This window comes from Phodopus roborovskii, unplaced genomic scaffold (assembly GCF_943737965.1).
Source record: "Phodopus roborovskii unplaced genomic scaffold, PHOROB, whole genome shotgun sequence".
In the NCBI taxonomy this organism is placed as follows: Eukaryota; Metazoa; Chordata; class Mammalia; order Rodentia; family Cricetidae; genus Phodopus; species Phodopus roborovskii.
In genome coordinates this window covers 16352341-16360113 of record NW_026125281.1, presented here as the reverse complement: position 1 = coordinate 16360113, position 7773 = coordinate 16352341, and positions in this window count along the sequence as shown.

The following is a 7773-nucleotide window of genomic DNA, read 5'->3' as shown; positions in this document are numbered from 1 at the left end:
ATTTCATAATTATATTTTAGGGAAGTTGGAGCATTTGTGACTTAAATATTCAGGATTATAGAACTCAGGGTTGTTGGTTCCCCACAAATCCACCAGTTTGGAAAATTTTGATATCAAGATAATCTAGATCCCTCTGAACTAAACCATGACATTGGATGGAGAGTTGACATACCTCTGAGATATGAGGTAGCATAGGGAAGGCATATTGTTAGCCTTGCCAGCTAAAAATTGTTTCCAGTTATTTTTTCCTCTTAACAGGTATTTGGAATTTTTTTTTTCAGAATAAGAAACTGCATATCAATCCTCAGGAAGTAGCAACAAACCCAAATCTGTACAGCAGTTGCCACCATGGTTACATTTATGATAGTCTATGCCACCATGACCATGGCCTGGTTACATTTAGAGTCCACCACCAAATTTACTTACCTTTTGTTGCAGCCATACAGATGAGTTGAATGAGACATTGGAAGAACCCTATTCCCAAGGTTTTAGAGTCCTTAATGGTGGTTAAGTCCTCTGTGATCCCTTTAGGAATTCACTGTTATTTTCCATTCACAACTTTTCCAGGTCAAAGTCTAGGTCTAGCAGCGTAGACTTATTTAAACTATTTCTACAATAACAGTCCTCATTCCACATGTTGAGGAACAAAAGTGGGGATTCCTCCAGTTGTTAAGTATTATCTCTTCCAACTGTTTATCCCAGAACTTGAGAAACAGTGGTAAGATGGGTTCAGGAACTCAGTGGGTACGCTGTGAATTGATGTGAGCTAAAACTCCATTGTTTACTTCGATAAACCTCTATGTGGCTTGGTTGGTCACACAGAGTCCTGTGGGATTACTGTCAAGTTAGCCTGTGTTCTTGTAGTTTCTGAAAGCTTTGATGACTTCTTGTCCATGTCTATACTCATTCTATATATATATATAAAAAAATCTGGTACCTTAGGGGAACTGGAGAAAAGGTTAATGATATAAATGTTTGGCAATGTCCTCCTCTTCATTCCAGCTGTCCTACATCTGTAGATTGGCTCAAGTCTGGAAACCAATTAGGTAGCCATGTCTTTGTTGTTGACTCAGGCTAGACTTTCATTCAATTGATTCGGAAATATTCTGTTATATAAATCCATGAGAGTTTAGTAGGTTTCCTTCCTAGCTTAGCTAATCTTCAGTTCTTATGTCAGAACACCACAGGCTGGATAATTTATCAAGAACAATAGTTTATTCAAGAACAACAGTTATATAGTCTTGGTGGTCCAAGGTGGGGAAAATACATCTAATGAGTGATCTTGCTAGTGGGGGCTCTCAGCAGAATCCCAAGGTGATGCAGGAATTATATACAAGGGAGTACCTACTGGGGCTGGGCTGATCTGGACTTAGCAACAGATCTACTCTGAAGTACCTCATTAATCCACTGACACATGGTTTGATGGATACATTCATGAGGGCAGAGCTCACAGGACCCAAGACATGGTATTTTGTCACAGCAATAGTAATCCTAACTAAGACAAATACATGCATAATTTTTGCATATATTATTAAGAAAAAGAAATGAAAAAGTCTCCTATTAACAGAGACACCAAAGTTCCTAACACAATACTAAGAAATATAAGTGTGTATAAGCATACACACTTATAAAAAAGGATAAGACCCCACAACAGAGTAGTGTTCATCCTAGGAATTCAGGGTCAGTTAAATATTCAAAAATCAATGGATGTAATTCATCATATTAGTAGAAGACTAAATGAGAAAACACACAATCATACTAGTGAATTTACAAGGGGCATTCAGCAATGGAACAAAACTCATAGAAGATAGGAATGGATTATTTCCCTAACCTAATAAAAGATAGTTGTTTTTAAAACTCCCAGTGACTACTCCTCACACTGAAAGACAGAGTGCTTTCATGCAAACTTGGAGAATAAGGCACAAGTATCTTAAGTGACCCACTTAAAGAGTAAGCTTAAGTTATTTATATTTAACATCATTGAGTTATTCGGGCAATATGCAAGTGGAAGAAATAACACTGTCATCTCCAGTCTGTATAGATATGGAGAATTTCTGGACCTTCCAAGTATTACAAAGTATCACTTAGCTTATACAAGGCCCTGGGTTCAAGCTGATGAACACACACACAGCAGCAAGGTATGATCTGGTGGCTGGGAAAGTATCTCAGTAGTAAAGTGCTTGTTTAACAGACACAAAGTCCTGGGTTCTATATCCATGCTTCAAGAACATCCATAAGGCTCTTCTACCCATTAACATAGGACCACAATACATAACATAAGTGTAACATGCACTTTCCTGCCAGCCTGGTCCCACAGCTGTGTCAGCCCCAAATAACACACAGAGACGCTGTGTTACATATAAAGCTGTTGGCCTGTTACTAGCATTTCTTATTGGCTAGCTCTGTCTTAAATATTAATCCACTTAGATTTCTATCAATCTAAGTGTTTCCACATGGTCTTACCTTACTGGAGAGAGGATCCAGACCTCTGTTCTCTTGGTCCTCCATGTTGAATCTCCTCCTGCCTCTCCCCGAATCCTCCTTCTTGTCTCCTAGTCCTGCCTATCTTGCTTTCCTATAGGCCAACAGGCATATTTACAGGATGACATCTCCCATCACACTACGTAACTTCTAGAGAAAATTTAAGAAAAAAAAATCCACATAACTTTAAGTTTAGTGATGAGTTGTTTGATTCAACTATAAGAACACAATTCAAGAAAGAAAAAACATACAAGCAGACTTGACAAAATGAGAACACGAGCCATAGACTGAGAAACTATGAGCAGGTCACATATCTGATCATGCCCGAAATATTAAGGATCTCTTAAAAGTCAACAATAAAAATAATCTAATAAAGTATTTTGTTAAATGGATAAAAGATCTAATGGAAATTTTTCTTCAGTTGGCAAATAAATATTTGAGATGGTCCTAGGCATCATTTGTGATTAGAAATGCAAAGGAGAATGATGGGAGACAGTAGCTAAAGTCCATAAAGTAGCAGACATCACAATGACGGGAAGCAGCAGGAACTGTCCTGACACTACTGGGCAACAAAAGGAACGCACTGTGGGAGGCAGATGCAGGGAGGTCTATGAAAAAAGTAATCATAAAAATAGACACAATCCTAAAACCCAGGCGTAACACAGAATTTTTGCCATCTAGATAGATTGCAGAGAAAACAACAAAAACTGAAACAATAAAGAACTCTCTTTGTGCACATTGTAGGCAAAACTAAGGTTACACCTCTGAAACTGGAGAAACTTTCCAAAGATTCAAGGATTCCATAGCTTTTTCAGATGCAGATATAAGCCAAGGTGAATACAATTCACTTTCTGGGTTCAGGCAATCTCAGGAGCAACTAAAACTGAAATAAAATTGCCTTACTCACATGAAAAACCAGATGGCAGAGTTTGAAGGGAAATCGGCTGGTAAGTGAGCAGAGGAAATCTCAGAGAGGGGACAGCCAAATTCTTCACATATACTCCGCCCAAATTGCTGGCAGATTCCTGACATACTGTGTTGGGCAGACTCCAAGCAGCCACAGGTAAGCTAAAGGAGCCTCTGTATGAGGCAGCCCACCAAGGAGGGATCAGGCTAAATAAACAAGAAATAGCTCAGCACTCTTTAGAGCAGTGGTTCTCAAACTTCCTAATGCTGCAAACCTTTAATACAGTTTCTCATGTTGTGATGATCCTCAACCATAAAATTATTCCGTTGCTACTTCATAACTGTAATTTTGCTACTATTATGAATCATAATGTAAATATCTGACATAACCAAATCATGAAATTACTAGAAACACAGTTGAACTGGCCAAAGGGTTCTAAAACTGGAGCACATGGAATTAACAACTAATTTTCAATAGAGAAAGTAAATTATTAAATCTATTTAATAAATACAGACAAGAAATTATCAAAAGATAGGAAGGTTCTGGACCTTAAAATTAATTCTACTAGAATAAGACATTCCACAGGCTGGGGATGTAGCTCAGGAGAGGAGCTTCCCTAGCATGCCTGTTCTCAGCACTGCGAACAAGCCTTAGATGCCAAACCCTGCTTGCAAAGCACTGTTGCTGTGTGTATGAGGCACAGGAGTTGAGGAGTGAAGTGTGGCTGGGCTGAGGGGAGTGCCTCCGCTGGGGGGTGAGTCATTTTCTTCTACAAATAAAAGGAAAATCGGGCGTGGTGAATGGTAAAATCAGGGGAACGGACTTGGAAGTTATGGACTGGATGAAAACTGACAAAGGGCCATCAAAATTCAAAAGGGTAAGTAGGATGGTTAACAACTATAAACTTCACAAACTAAGGCTAGAGAAAGGGAGAATAATCCTTGAAGTCGGTGATAAGAATAAAACCAGAATCTAGGTGTAAAGGAGCTGATATGTCATATGTGGAAACCAAAAAACAAAAATCTCCCCACCCCTCCCCTGCTCTCCCTCTGTCTCCCCTCCCCACAGGTCACTCCCCTCCTCTGCTTTTTTCTTTTTTTATTGAAAATAGTTTTTTGTTTTTTTCCCTCACATAATACATCCTGATTATGGGTTCCCCTCCCTTTACTCTCCCCACTCCCCCTCCCCTCCAGATCTACTCCCTTTCTGTCATTGAAAGCAAACAGGCTTCCAAGGAATAATAATAACATAAGATAAAACAAAAACTAGCACGTCAGAATTGCACAAAACCAACAAACAGAAGGAAAAGAAAGAGCCCAAGAAAAGGTGCAAAAATCAGAGACACACTTGTTCGTACACTTAGGAATTCCATAAAAAACATCTGGTAGACCTCTGCCAGATCTGTAGGCTACCACTCTTCCTCAATGATGGTGCCATTTGCCTTTTAGTTTCCTGAGGTTCCATTTAATAATTGTTGATCTTAGTGACTGTGCTAATGGTGCTTTGTTCAGAAAGTCTTTTCTTGTGACAATGAATTCAAGACTACTCCTCATTTTCTCTTCCATAAGGTTCAATGTGTCTCGTTTTATGTTGAGGTCTTTGATCCACTTATAGTTCAGCTTTGTGCAGGGTGGAAGTGTGGATCTATTTGCATTCTTCTACAAGCAGCTGTCCAGTTTGACCAGAACTTTATTGTTGAAGATGCTCTTTTTTCTAGTGTGTACTTGTGGCTTCTTTATCAAAACTCAGCTGTCCACAAGTGTGTGGATTTATGTCTGGAACTTCAACTCAACTATATTGATCAACATGTTCAGTTTTGTGCCAATATCACGTTTTTTTTTTTTTTTTGTTTTGTTTTTTGTTTGTTTGTTTTTTTTTTAAATTACTAGACCTGAATAGTACAACTTGAAATTTGGGATGGTGAGACCCCCAGCAGTTCTTTTATTATTATTCAGGATTGCTTAAACTATCCTTTTTTGTTGTTGTTGTTTTGTGCGTGTATGTATGTGTGTATGTGTTTCTTTATAAAAGTAAAAATTGTCCTTTAAAGATCTGTGAATAATTGTCTAAGATGGCTATTTTTACTACATTAGTCCTACTGATCCATGCGCATGGAAGATCTTTCTATTTTTTTCAATTGCTTTCTTCATTGTTTTATACTTTTTATCATATTTTATATTTTGTTAGACTGTTGTGAAAGGTGTTTCCCTGAATTGTTTCTCAGTTTGTCATTTGTGTGTAGGAGAGTTACTGATTTTTGTGAGTTAATTTTATAACCAGCAACTTTTCTGAAAGTGTTTATCAGCTGTGAGTTTCATGGTGGAATTTTTAGGGTCACTTATGTATGCTATCATATCATCTGAAAATAAAATTACTTTGACTTCTTTACAACTTGTATGCCCTTGATCTCCTCCAGTTGTCTTATTGCTCTAGTTAAAACTTCAAGTACTATATTGAATAGATATGGAGAGAGTGGACAACCTTGTCTTGTTCCTGATTTTAGGGGAATTGCTTTGAGTTTTTCTCCATTTAAGTTGATATTAGCTGTAGGCTTGCTGTAAATTGCCTTTAGGTTAACAGGTGTCCTTTGTTTCCCTAATCTCTCTAGGACTTTCATCATGAAGGGGTGTTGGATTTTGCCAAAGACATTTTTATTAATCTAATGAGATGATCATGTGTATTTTTATTGTTTATATGGTTTACATTTATCCATTTCTTTCCGTTTTTTTTTTAGATGTATCTCTGACAGATGTTTAATAAAATAATGAAGTAGGTATTCTGAAAGAAAGCCATCAAGAGTGTGGAGTTTGAGAAGCCAGAGGAAAACAATAGCATAACATTGAATGCTTGAACATTAAATTCTTAACTTTCTAATTCAGATTAGACAGTTAGTACCATATAATGTTAATAGTCATAATTTTAATCAGCATCAAACTTTTAAAATTTGCATTGTGCCTTGCATGTTACTATGAGTTTTCTTTTATATATATATCTATATATATATTATTTTTTTATTTTGCATATCGATCCTAGTTCCCTCTCCCTTTCATGCCCCCAGACCCTGTTCCCATCCTATTCCTCTCCCCACTCCACAGAGAGGGTGACGCCTTCCAGGAGGGATCATCAAAATCTGTCAAGTCATTTGGAGTAGGGACTAGGCCCTCCCTCCTGCCTGTAGGCTAAGGGAGTCTCCCTCCCACATGGTGAATGTGCCCCCAAAGTCCTTTTGTGCACCAGGGAACATCCTGGTTCCACTGTCAGAGGTCCCTTAGACTGCCCAGGCCTTCTAATTGAGACTCATGTTCAGGAGTTCTGAGCCAATACCACGCTGGTTTTCCAGCTATCAGTCTGGGGGTTCATGAGCTCCCCTTAGTTCAGGTCAGCTTCTAGTGTCTTCTGGAGGGCTGGATTTGTAGATAGAGATTGCTTAAATTTGGTTTTATTACGGAAGAGCTATTTCCTCCATCCATGGTTACTGAAATGTTTGCACTGCTTCAGCTATGTTGCCACACTCAGGGTCTACTGTGGTAAGATTGCTAGGCCATAGTGGGGACATATTGCCCTGGCTATTAATGACTGTGCTATCATTGATGTGAGTGGATTTGATAAGACTGTAATTCTAGGCGCTGATTGTTCTGGTGGAAGCTTCAACCGAGCCCCAGGTATCCATACACCCAAAGAGTCCGGAATGTTTTGGTTGAAGTTCCACACACCCCAAGCACCCTCTCCATATCTTCCCAAACCCTGCTGCATCTCAGAAAGCACTCCAAATTATGACCCCTCTCTCAGAGACGCTCAAGACCACTCCCACAGGGTATTTAAATATTGCCTCCAGAAAACAGGCTGGTTTTCCGGTCTCTCTGGGTGAGGGTCAGGGGGCTGGAAGGCCATCAGGGAGTGGTGTTTCCATTAAAGTGGGCTTTTCCTAATTTGGTTTGATCTGGTCTGATTTGGATTGCTGCTTCAGCGGAGAGGCTTAGCAGGGTGCAGAATCTTTTCACTGATATCTTGTCTTTGGTGTTTCGGTGTTTGTTCTTAGGAGAGTGTGTTGCCTGGCAGGGTTAGGTGTGGTCTCTGAGGGTGTAGGGTATTGGGAGCTGGTACTTAGGAATGGGCTGCAGGGCTGGGGGGTGCTCAACAGGCGGGGAGGAAAGCTGGGTGTTCCGAGGGATCTGCTTAGTCCACTGTGAATGAGGAGAGGCCTTAGCAGGTAGTCTGCTACAGAGCTGGGGATGGCTGCCGGAGCTGACCCAGAGGTGGAGGTCTGTACTCAGCTTCCCTGCTTCCCTGTCTGCAGTCTGTGCAGCCTAGGCTGTCCCGAATTGCCAACCTCTAAATGCTAGGATTACAGGAGGGCAATGCCATCATCAAAGCGAAGCTGAGCC